The sequence below is a fragment of the Calidris pugnax genome, unplaced genomic scaffold, assembly GCF_001431845.1.
Source record: "Calidris pugnax isolate Ruff unplaced genomic scaffold, ASM143184v1 scaffold42, whole genome shotgun sequence".
In the NCBI taxonomy this organism is placed as follows: Eukaryota; Metazoa; Chordata; class Aves; order Charadriiformes; family Scolopacidae; genus Calidris; species Calidris pugnax.
The window spans coordinates 6,374,180-6,383,835 of NW_015090920.1; the positions used below are offsets into that span (position 1 = coordinate 6,374,180).

The 9,656-nt window shown below is 44.8% G+C and overlaps 1 long non-coding RNA gene across 1 annotated transcript in view; it reads left to right on the top strand.

The window, feature by feature from the left end:
• LOC106892674 overlaps nt 1-9,249 on the top strand; it is a 15,413-nt gene extending 6,164 nt beyond the window's left edge. Inside the window, exon 3 of the long non-coding RNA XR_001412928.1 lies at nt 9,065-9,249. This is a non-coding gene — a long non-coding RNA (uncharacterized LOC106892674). The remainder of the gene's footprint in view (nt 1-9,064) is intronic.
• The last annotated feature ends 407 nt before the right edge of the window (nt 9,250-9,656 follow it).

Sequence of the window (9,656 nt, forward strand, 5' to 3'; positions counted from 1 at the left end):
AGAAATATTTCCCCCTTTGAGAAACTGGTTACAGCACTGGCACGTCCTCCAGGAAATCTTTGTATCCCTGCTGTCCTCCTGAAATGCCCTAGTTCAGCCACTGGAAAGAACACACATCCCACGTGGCCCATTAGCAAGGAGAAGAATTGGGAAGCACACACAGAAGGAAAGAGCATCCCACAGGCCCTTTTATATTTTTTTTTGTGCTTTGTGCAGGATTCACATCAAAGGGAGTTTTTCTTTAAAAATATGCTGCTTGTTTCTGTAAAACCTTCTTTGTGAGAATACTAATATTCTTTCCCTAGCAAGGAAACAAGGTGGGCTTTTTTAAGCTTTAGCCAATGATCCAGTTTTTTTCAGCTCCTTTCCTATAAAGTTGTTCTGAAACCCCTAAGTGCACAAACAAGCTAGATTGTAGTAAACTCTCTTATAGCAGGTTCTCATTTCACTAGAGTCACAAGCAATATATTTTTATCCATATATCCAGCACCAAAGGGCTCTGATATGGTAATTTTCGACTCCTTTACTTCCTTTTCTCCTCCTTCCCTTCTATTGATCTGAATGTATTTAAAGCAAGAGACACACGGCAGTGCGTATATGTGTTCATACTGGAGAGCTGCAAAGCACATCTGCTACACCCACCAGAGAAAACCAGAGACTAGGACTGGTTTAGGATATATTCAGGCTGGTCTGTTTCATCAGGAACAGCAGCTGAGAAGACAACTCCTCTAGAGAGGACCATTCACGCTGCTCTCTGCAGGATGGTTTGCTGGTACCACCTTTTTTTTAATTGCCTTACCTGCCTTATAAAAGGCACCTACAGCTATCATGGACCCCTTGTAGTCAGCTGAATAAGCACAGTTTCTAGTTTTTAATGTGATTCCTTTCATAGCTTTTGAATTTCCTGTCGACTTGGAATTAATATTTTGGTAATACTTTCACGTACTGTTTTCCAGGGGCTCATACGCATTTATTTTTTCATAAGCTGCTGAGTCAAATTAAAATTCTAACAGATCTTTAGTTCCCTGGTACCTAAGTTGCTTCTGAAAACTTTAAGCTGTAACTTGTTACATTTAAAAAAAAAAAAAAAAGTTCAGATGTGCAATTTTAACAAAAAAAAAGGGGGGGAGGATTGAAGTTGCAAATTTTGACGTTCATCCTACTAAATGAAGCAGGATTAAAAGACAAACAGGCCTAAGGTCTATGTAAGCATCGCAATCAGAAGAGGCAACTCTTTGTAATGTAATCACAGCTACGGTGCAGAAAATTTCATCTCGAGTAAGAGTGGGAATATCGAAGAAAGTATTTTAATTTTTCTAATACCTCATGTAACACAGAAGCAGCCCTGGGATGCACATCTGAGACTGCATAATCCGGGAATTAGCTAAAGAGACAATGGCAGTAAAGATTTTTTAATTCAAAAAGCCGGGTGCTCAAACCACACAAAAACTGCTAAGAAAGTGCTACAGAAAGATGAAGTGAACAAACTGCTGGCCATGTAATTATTCTCGCAGCAGGCTCATCAAACAATTCCCAGCATGCCCTCCTGCCTCTTCTGGGGATGTTTTGACTAAATCTAGCAAAATAATAGCTGCAGTCACCTCCTTTCACAGTCACTTGCGATACAAATTGGATGCAGTGTCAAGTCCTTGAAGGAATTGATGGTTCTCAGCAGCGGTATTTGACTATCAGATGCAAACCACCTGGCAGACGTGCAAACCTTCTGAAGGCAATTGGAAAAAAACATCCTTTTTTTTTTTTTTTTCTAGACCGAGAAATCCTCAGGGAGGAAGTATGCTGAAATATGCACTTTTGAGATGTTTCATTTTAAGAGGAAAGGGATTTTTTTTGTATCTTTTTAAGTTATTTTAGGAAAAGGTATCAATGCTTCTGGAAACTTCTCAAGCAAATCACTCAGTTCACTCTTCCTTAGCATAGGCATCATCTTTGTCCTCATTAGGAATAAGCAAGTTGAACAAACCTAACTTCAGAAGCTGTTTCACGGCTCTTGTCCATTCATTACATCTTTTAATCCTAGTCATAAATATTTATTGTTTTAAGAAATTGCTTCCAAAAATTGAACTAGAAGTGAAAGCTTAATTACCACAGTTCTTTAACATGCAAATGATTCTCAGCTTTTACACACCTAGGTGAGATTGGAACTGCTAATATAAATGTTTCTTTTATCCTCTCCATGACAAACCCGGAAAGTAACCTAGACCCAGAGCTTCACAGTTAGTTAGATCTTTCACACCCATTGACTTTACAGCACAGTTTTGATAACTGTAGACATTTTTTATGTGTGAGTAGTATATAACAATGGCAGCAATTTTAGCAACTTGTAGGTTTTAACTGTAGAAAAAGCTGTAACATCTCCCGGAAGAGTAACAGTATGATAAAGTTGCAAGGTGAGGTGTGATTTCTCTGTGTTGTTTTGTACACTATCAGACATAAAAATAAAGCAGTCTTTAGTAGTCCTTTAGGTCATAAAAAGTTGAAAAAAAAAAAACCACCTTTGCCCTCCTCGATGTACAGAAGTCTGTTAGTCTCCACTAATAATTAGCAGTATGAGTTCACACGGCTTTTAGTCAGGTTTTCTGTATTTGAATGAGGAACATCTTTGAAATCAGCTTTTACAGTTGGACGTGAGCTTTGGAGCACTTCACCTTCATAGTCCCAAGTACAAGGTTATGTGCCTGGCTGTTAGTGGGAGAGGAGAGGGCACCACCTAGAATGTCTGAGTAAGATCATGGTGGTCAAGACAGAAGGTTGATCAGTTGTCACAAGGAAGCTGGAAGCTGCTAGGTATCCATGAGACTTCAGGATGAAAAGGCTACGAGATCCCATGGAGGTTTGGGAGGCAACACCAAGAGGCTTTAGCCCTAATGTGTTATGAACCTGTCCACCACTGGACATTTCTGCTAATGTTGGATAGGTGTCCAAATGCATTTCTCCCTCTACGGACACGGAGTTGAAGCAGTATTTGTGGCATAGGTCAAAATGGTCCTGTTGAAATCAACAACCATGATTCCTACTGTGTGTGCTATGTGTGTCATGCTTTTGCAGGGGTGAAAAGTTATTAATCTCTTGGTGTTTCTGATTGCTTCACAAATTCATGTCCTTTAAGGTGAGAAAGGCCCATTAGCCTCTCCGTCTCCTGACGGTGCCTCACATGGGTCACAGCATCTCATTACCAGTGCAGCAAGGCGTATGACTTGCAAGCCAGGAATAAGGACAAAATAAGTGGGTCGGAATGAAAGCCCTGGGGTGTTCCTCCTGCTGTGTCTTCAGAGGGCAGTAGGAGCATGCTTGGTGACTGCCCATCCCGCGCTGTCAATGAGCCTGTTCCTCTTCCAGCCCAGGTTGCCCCGTGCTACATAGTCCTAGGCAGGGAGGGAGCTATCCTTCTAGAAATATTTGCTTGTGAAAAGCTTATGAAGTGGAAAATGTTGTCTTAATAACCTTTTTTAGATCACCGAATCCTTGTAAAGCGTAACGTTTTAGTTCTGTTTTTTACTTTTTTCCTTGATTCTAATATGGTTTACGAGCTTAGGGTAGCTGAAAAATCCAAGTTGCCTTTGGAGAAAGTTGTTTTCACTGGTGACAATTCAAAATGTTAGACTTACTCAAAACATGACATTTGCATGTCTAAGTGGATAGATCAGTTTCAGTGTGTGAGTTAGAGAGTCTGCTCTCATCTGTCATTGAGTTTATGGGAGTGTATGTTCTTGGAACAGGCTTCTCTTTTTTTTTTTTTTTTTTTTTTTGGTCCTTTCCAACAAGCTTCACCGTCTCAAGTTACAAAGTCAATACTCCGTTGACACAGTTTACAATGGTTTTTACAGTCTTTAGGGTGGCATGCTGGATAAAGAATGGTTTGCTACAGATTTCATTGGAAGATCAAGTTAACAACAGGGTCAGCCAGAATATTCCTCCTTCACGGCTGCTTGAATTGCAAATATTCTTCCTGTACTAACATGCAAATAGAAATACAATCCCTAGCCTTTGTGAAGCTAAACTTCCTGTGAGATAACTGGCAATTTCCTGCATCTTCCAGAAAGATTCTGTATCTTCTTCAGTCCTCAAGAGATCTGTTTCTCCTTTGTCTGGCCTGCCCCACCACCTTTTCCTGGCCACATTTGCAATGTTGCTTCTGGCTCCGCTGTCGCCTCTTGTTCTGGATTTAACAGAGCCAGCCCTGAGGCCAAATTAATTAGCTTGAGCATATAACTGCAATGTTTCCCAGCTCTCCTGCCTCCTGCTCGCAGGAGCACGGGTCCTGCAGGACCAGCCTGCATGCCATGGTCAGAGCTAGCACAACTGCACCACAGTCACAGGTTTTTTTGCTGTCTCCCAAAAAGGACTTTTTACTATTCCCACTAAACTCAGTAGAACTGGGATTTGGCAGCTGCTCCTTCCGCTTAGTCCCTAGAAACTTGTGTCTGTAGGTCCGGACATCACGGGTTCAGGCTGGACTATTTTTTCAGTTGGAGGCCTGTAACCAGTGGTGTCCCCCAGAGGTCAATACTTGGTCTAGTTTTGTTCAACATTCAACACTGATGAATACATCAACGACTTGGATGAGGGGACAGAGTGTTGACATTCAACACTGATGAATACATCAGTGACCTGCATGAGGGGACAGAGTGTATCCTCATGAGGGCTGGCTGACCCTCAAAGGACAGTGCTGCTGTCCAGCATGACCTGGACAGGCTGGAGAACTGTGACCCTCCAAAGGACAGTGCTGCCATCCAGCATGACCAGGACAGGCTGGAGAACTGGGCAGAGAGAAACCTGATGAGGTTCAATAAAGGCATGTGTAGGGTCTTGCACCTGGGGAGGAAGAATAGTTCAATAAAAGCAAGTGTAGGGTCTTGCACCTGGGGAGGAAGAATGCCAGACACCAATATAGGTTAGGGGTGGACCTGCTGGAAAGCATTTCTGAGGAGAAGGATCTGGGGGTCCTGGTGGATAGTAAACTATCCATGAGCCAACGATGTGCCCTTGGTGCCAAGAGGGCCAATGGGATCCTGGGCTGCATAGGGAAGAGTGTGACTGGTAGGTTGAGGGAGGTCATTCTCCCCCTCTACTCTGCACTGGTGAGGCCACAACTGGAATACTGTGTCCAGTTCTGGGCTCCCCATTTCAAGAGAGACAGGGAACTACTGGAGAGAGTCCAGTGTAGGGCAACAAAGATGACTGAGGGATTGGAGCATCTCCCTGATGAGGAAAGGTTGAGAGAGCTGGGACTCTTTAGCCTGGAGAAAAGAAGGCTGAGGAGAGACCTTATTAATGCTTATAGGTATCTAAAGGGGTGTTTGAGGGAGGATGGAGCCAGACTCATTTCAATGGTTCCCAGTGACAGGGCAAGAGGCAACGGGCACAAGCTGCCTGTTCCATGGGAAGTTCCACTCCAATCTGAGGAAGAACTTCTTTGGGGTGAGGGTGGCAGAGCCCTGGAAGAGGCTGCCCAGGGAGGGTGTGGAGTCCCCTTCTCTGGAGATCTTCAAGCCCCACCTGGATGCCGTCCTGAGTGATGTGCTCTGGGCAACCCTGCTTTGGCAGGGGGGTTGGACCAGATGATCTCTAGAAGGTCCCTTCCAAGTCTGACAATTCTGTGATTCTGCCAGGATGGCTGGGAGCACAGGTTACAGTGATGATGAAGGGGTGGGAGAAGACAAATCCTTGCCACCTTCCTTGCACTAGGGACCCAGCCCCACTCTTGTCTCCACCTGCTGCAGCTGAAGGCAGAGGCAATCCCTCCATCTTTCCATGTTCCCTCGGGTCCCAAAGGCGTTGACCCGCTGTTTTATCTGAAAACTTCTCGTTTGAGATGTGATCTGAGAAAAAAAGAGCATCCCTTTTCTTTGGGGTATATATTTCCCCCTGCACATCTTCTTACAGCCTGGGCTGTTTAAACATCAAAAGTGCTTGCGTAAATATATACAACGAGGTGAAGTGATTAGGGTAATCCAATGCAAATTTCAAAGACTCCGAGCAGATCTGAGAAATCAACGCTGTCCTGAGTTTTATTTCCACAGCCTGAATGGAAACAATATAACCCAAACACAGGTTGTGCTTCAAAGAAAAGCAGTGTTGAAATTCTAATAAAGGGGGATCTAATAAAGGGGGAGGATTGCTGGAAGGTGGGGAGGGGAAGGCGGCCGGGGCATTTTATTCGTTCATAAACGCCTTAAAAATGTAATAGCGTCTCCGCGAGCGCTGAGGCACTCGTTTTCCATTAACTTTTGCCATACGGTATTTTCACCCAGCCTCTATTCGTCCCCAGAGCCTGACTTCAGCCTCCTCTCCCTCGATGCTCCCTCTCTCTCCGCCGCATCGGCCCCGCCATGGCTGGGGGCGGGAGACACCTAAAGGCGTCCCGGGGAAGGACAGCGCTCCCCCGGGCAGCCACCCCCTCCTCCGGGGGTCCCCGGGGACGAGGGTCCCTGGTCGGCAAGAGGAAACCCAGCAGAAAAGCTTAACCGCGGTGCCCAGGTTCGCTGGGGGCAGAAAGGGCATTGGTGGCCAAAGCCCCTGCAGCAAGCCCAGGTGTCTGGTGACTACCGGTCCCGAAGTGTTCGTGGCCCGAGCGTCCGTCCTTGTCCCCCTTGTGTTCCTGCTGGAGGGGATGGTGGAGAAGGGAGTTAAGATGCAGAGGTCTCCCGTTTGATGGGGGTGTGAGAGAGCCTCGTTAAAACATCCACTGCGGATTCAAACTTTCCCTGCCTGCTGCAAGGAGCAAGTTGGGAAAAAAAGAAGCTCCTGGGCTCTGGAGCTGCCAGAGCAGGAGCAGCTGCCTTCCTGTGAGGGAAGCGTGGTGCAGAGCAGATGGCACATCTGGTCCCTGAGCCAGGGCTGAATCTCCTACCCCTTTCCCTTCCACGTTTTCCACTGACACCCAGGGCAGATCCACAGCCCAAAGTGTTCGTTTCCTCCATCCCCATCACTTCCACCCAAAGTGCAGTGGTCGCCTCACCAGGGAGCTGATGGAGAGGTGGCACATCAAGGCTAGGAGTATTTCTTTTGTTAGTTCTGAGTACAGGTGTTTTCATAAGGAAAAAAAGGTACATTTTTGGATCAATATTAGGTGAACAGTTCAGAAATAAAAGCCTTTCCTTCAGAAATGTAAATCATCTGGACTGCTCTGACACCTTCATGGTTCTAACGATCTTTAAGCACTGTCTTTTTGCTGTCTGCAAAGCAACCGTAGCTTGACCTGTGAAGGACAATTATTTCAAGTGACCTGGGGAAGCAATAAAAATGCAAAGACAAAATGGAAAGAAATATCTATGTGAACATTCATGCTACTATTTTTATTTGCATGATAGAGATCATCAACCGGCTCTGTATGATCTTTCCACTCCCTAGAAATTGCAATGTTCCACTGTAGCAAATGCACAGAGTTTAAGGTCAATGTCAAGTCATAAAACAGCTACAAGTACAATTTTAGCATTTGCAATTATGAGCAAAACAAGCAAAAAGGTACTTCGTACTCCATCTGGAATTCAACTCACTCTGTACACAGTGTTAATAAAATACAGATGCAACTCCGGCCAGTGGTAATCGAAAGTCATTAACATCAGAAGCTGTTCAGTGACCTGTATGAATTGTATTTTGTTGGTCTTAGCCCAGTGCCCATTAGACAGACATCTACATTACAGCCACAGCTTTTGTGTCACTGGCAGGGACCAAGGGCTCTAATGCATTTTTGGAAGTGGAGCTAATCACTTCTGGACACCGTGAGGTCCCTCCTCCCCAGCACCGCTCGTGTTCATAACGGTCGTGGTCTCTGAGGGCAGAAAGTCCATCTGCAGGGCCAGTGGGTAAATAAAAGAATGCAAATATCCATGGACCAACTGAGGGAACCGTGACTGATGTAAGGGCAGCGAGTGAAAACTATCAGACCGTCTGTTTTGTGTGGAGAGGGGTGGTACCTCTTCCCCACCTGCCCATCCAGCAGCATCCCCTGGGCTGACTGCAGTCAAAGGCATTGCTGCAGACAAGAGACACGGTGTGTCTGCCAAGCAGCTTTGCTATCTAATAGAGCTATCAATTAGAAGGAAAAGATTTGTAAGCACACTTCCTTTTTCTGCTGTGCAACTTCTCCCCAACCTGCCTGTGATTTTTCCTCCATGGGACGCTGCTAAATTCAGAGCTCAATACTGTGGCAGCCTCTCCCACACCACTCTGTCCGGTGTGTCCCGCTCTCCACAAACCAGCTTTTACTTGTATTTGGCACGAGGGAGATACCAGTTTCCAGTCCACATTTTTTGCAGGATCACCCTTTCTGAGAAACACCGCCGCTCGCTGCCAGCGGAGCGTGCCTCTGCCTCCACTCAGCCCAGCTTTCAAGCCTCGTTGGATCCGTCTGCTTCAAAGGATGGGGGTGATTTTTCTCCTAGTTTCTGCACGGGTATGACTTGTGGCCATCTCATCCATGCAGGGATGGCCATATGCTCTTGGGTACCAGCAGAAGCGTGATGAGAGAAAAGATTATCATCTTCAAAGAACTGTGTCTGTCATTAGTGCAGCTGCCACCGTAACAGCACAGGGCCAGCCAGCTTCACCTTCTCCTGTTAAGACTCACTATTCTTCTCTGATGAGACCTTTTGCACTTAGATTTGTCATGCACCTCACAGGTTGGAAAGCACATCCTGAGCCATTAAATCCCCCCAGTCCTATCTCGAATATTATGCTTTGCAGACAAATTTCTTTAAGGCATTTCTGTGAAAATACAAGTAAATTTGGTTTTTAAGGCTGTAAGGATCTGGAAATATGTATTTCGTTCAATGAGATGCTTCAAAAAGAGTACAAAGCTTAGCAAGTGAAAATAAAATAGGTCTGATTTATACAGTAATACAGTAAAAAGGCTGTGCAGGAAAAATGCAAACAATCATTTTATATGTGTTTATGCACATTAACTCTCTAAGTGATTATACAGTCTCAAACATCTAGATTTTCATGGGGTTTTGTAATGCTTCAAAGGAATATAGCTGCAAATAGACAAGTATAAGTTTCATCTCTCATTTCGGTAACAGCAAATGCATATTTTTTCTTTCAGAAGCTGCCTCTTCTGTCAGTTGTACTTACATTTTCCTGCTTTTATGCTGATAAAATTCCACTGACGTCAGCTGTACCAAACCTTCATGCTGGATAAACGTGGGAGCAAGAAGAGAATCGGGGTCATACACAACAAACAAATGTCAATCATCAGGGAATAAGTGGGGTCCTTAGCCCGCTCAGAGGAAAGGTAAGTGGAAGGGCCTTTGTATAACTTCCTGCATGCTCAAAGGTAATATGTGGATGGCTCCAGCTAAATAAAAGTGCTTTTTTTTGCCTTCTTTTTAGCTTGTGTGCTCTCAAAGGAAACAGTATTGAAAAGGCTAAAGCCACTGACATTTTGGTGGTGTGAGAGAGCGAGAATGTAAGCCAGAAATTAATGGAAATGCTCCCCTAAGTATATGATCCATTAAGTTGTTTTGCAACGCTGAGAAATGAAGCGTAGAGTATTTTGTTCAAGTCAATATCCCATGGGGATGAAAGCAAGATTACAGTCTTTCAATGCAATGGGCCAAGCCCTGCCAGTAAGCACGTAGGTATAAATCCAGCGTGCCCCCAGTTTAGTTAAAGGAACTGAGGCAAGTGGGGACTAA